The following is a 2,810-nucleotide window of genomic DNA, read 5'->3' on the forward strand; positions in this document are numbered from 1 at the left end:
ACCCAGGGGGATGGAGTCCTGACCTTGTGTAGGGTTACCATGCAGACACGGGGCACCAGACTCCAGTTTGCTTAGGTCTGGTCTGACATACACCAGTCGGTGACAACGGGAGTTGAGGGAGCCTCACAGCAGCTCTGCGTCCTGGGGAGGAGTATTGCCACAGCTGCCCTCTAGGTCTCTAGGGGGGTTCAAGACACTCTGGGGAATCCCACAGGAAGTATTCCCTTTGCTAGGGTAGCTTCATCCCAGCAAGCATGTGGGATGTGGGACCCAGAAGACAGGTTTGTAAACAGGCCAACACTGGGAGGGATGAACCCAAAGGAGGAAGGGGCTATGGTTGAAGAATCAAGCTGCACATTTGCTCCACCTTTCCAGGACCAGGGAAATGAAGCCTCATCCCTCTCTTGTGCTCACCTGCTGCCTCCTGCTCCTTGGGACAGAGGATAGAGAAGACTGGATTCGGCGTCTCCTCTGGTCCTCTCAGTCTGGTCCTGGGCAAGCAAGCATCAGGGGAACCTCCTCAGTCTCATTTTGATGGCTAAGTCTCTTCCCAGCCTCCTCCTTCCCAAGGTGGTGCTCCCCGTAGGTAGACACCTGTCACTTCCTCAGGTCCCCACTGGGGTGTGGCTGAGGTCAGTGGCTTAGTGGCTGGTTTCTGGCCATTCTCAATGTGGAGCCCTCGGTGGGTTCTGCCCACCTCCACTCCCCATGGTACCAGCGATGTCACTCAGCATGTGTTTACACAGGTGACTTGGTGATCTCTTCTGTAAGACTTTACCCTACAAGTGAGCTCACAGCTGAGTGAAGACAATGACAAAGGTGTTCACTGCTATGGTGCTTTTGACAAAAGTCAGGAAACCTAATGCCCACCAAAGTGTCATGGATTCACATAAAGGCATACCAGAAAGCAAGATTCTGAAGATCAAGGTATTTGGATATGTGTACAGTATGCTCCCACATGGGTGAAAGCGTTCACATAAACATCCTCGTCCATGCTGACCTATGCTTGGGCACCCGGAAAGACACATGTCACACTGCAGGCTGCAGCTGTCTTGGGGTGAGTGTTCCAATTCTCTGCATCACTCGTTTTCTTTAACTAAATTTGGATTCCATCCCTTTTAAGCCTATATTCCCTATCCTTCTATTATATATGTTTAAAATTCATGCACAACTTTATAAAGTTTCTCTTTGGGAAAAAAATGAGCCTGGGAAGAAAGTATGAATTACAAGTTTTACTCAAGACTCTCCATTTTCACCCTACTATTTGAAAGTCTTGTTCATGAGCAGCTTGGGAACTTCCTCCTTATTTACTGTGGATTCCAGACAAACCCAGACTCTGGCACTGTGCAGCCCAGCCAGCAGCAGCAGCTGTGACCTGAGGAGCTGTCTGGGCTGGCAGTGTGTGACTCACCTGGGACCTACTTTCCCCCACCTGTGCAGCTGCACGGGAAGATACTGGACACCCAGAGACTGAAGGGATCCCCCCAGGGTGCCTTTTGGCTGGAGAGGAGAGCTTCTGGCTCTCTGCCTGAAACTGTGAGACATGAGGAACTGGCTTTTTTCTCCCCTTGGGCTTTGTGGGCAGACACCCAGGGGCAATGATAAAGAAGAAAAGCAACCGCTGGTGCAAGCCTTTCCCCCACCTGGTGGCCTGGTGAGCCATGCAGAACAGGCCCAGCAGCTCTAGGGCCCTGCAGGCAGGGGTGGAGGTGGGGGGATTTGGTAGGTCAGAGGGCCTCAGGGCAGCTCTAGTCCCATCTTGTCCAAGTCTTTATGATGCCAGCACAAGTGGCTTTTATCAGATGGACCTGAGCTGAAGCAGGGAGACATGAGCTGCAGCCAGGCCCAGGCCACCTCGGGGGTCTCCCCGTCTCAGGCTGTGCTACAGCCTCCTCTCTGTTCCCTGTTCTGCTTCCCAGAGCCAGAGACGCTGGAGCCTGGGCCCAGCTGCTGGAGCCCAGAATCAGCCATTTCCCCCCAAAGACTGTTTCCTTTCCTTGGAAACTGTTACCAGAAGTCAGAATCTGGGTGTGGGAGTGCTTCTTTCCACTGGGGTGCTGCTGTTGTAGCCGCTCTCAGTGGAGAGACCTAGGAAACGTGTGCCCGCTCACCCACTTCCACGCCCTGTGTCTCTGGTAATTTCTCTGTATCCCTCTGACCCACACTGAGGCCCCAAGGACCCATTCCTCCCTCCCTTGCTGCTATGTACCCCCCTCTCCAGCAGTGGGACAGCAGCTCCCACCCCCCCAATCTGCCTGTACCTCTTTGTTCAAGCCCAGTGTACCTGTGAGGTAGTTTCACAGTTATTAATCATTCACACTCCTCCACGTGACCTGACCATGCTACTGCAGCACTGTCCTGTCTGTAGGATGTGTCCAGTTTAACATTTAAATGGTCAGTTCCTACTGCCGACCCCCTCCCAGAAGCCACATCACAGGTTTATAATACAATGACAGTTTCTTATCCCAATTCTGCCTTCCATCCTAGGATCTCCCAACCTCCTTGTTGATTTTTTTGTAATTTGCATACATTACTCTTTGTGATGTGTCCTGTTCTGTAGGTTTTGACAAATGCAGAGATTCTTGTATCCAGTACCGGAGAGAACAGTTCCATCACCCTAAAAGTTATCGTTAATTTCCTTTGTAATAGTCGATCATTCTCCCATCCCCTACACTTTGTAACCACCACCATGTGTTCTGTCCTTATAGATTTTGCCTTTTGCATAATGACACAGGAATGGAATCATACAGTGCATAGCTGTTTGGGATCTGGCTTTTGTCACTTATGCTAGGCTATTCAAATAGACAGTT

The sequence above is a fragment of the Nycticebus coucang genome, chromosome 2, assembly GCF_027406575.1.
Source record: "Nycticebus coucang isolate mNycCou1 chromosome 2, mNycCou1.pri, whole genome shotgun sequence".
Classification (NCBI taxonomy): Eukaryota; Metazoa; Chordata; class Mammalia; order Primates; family Lorisidae; genus Nycticebus; species Nycticebus coucang.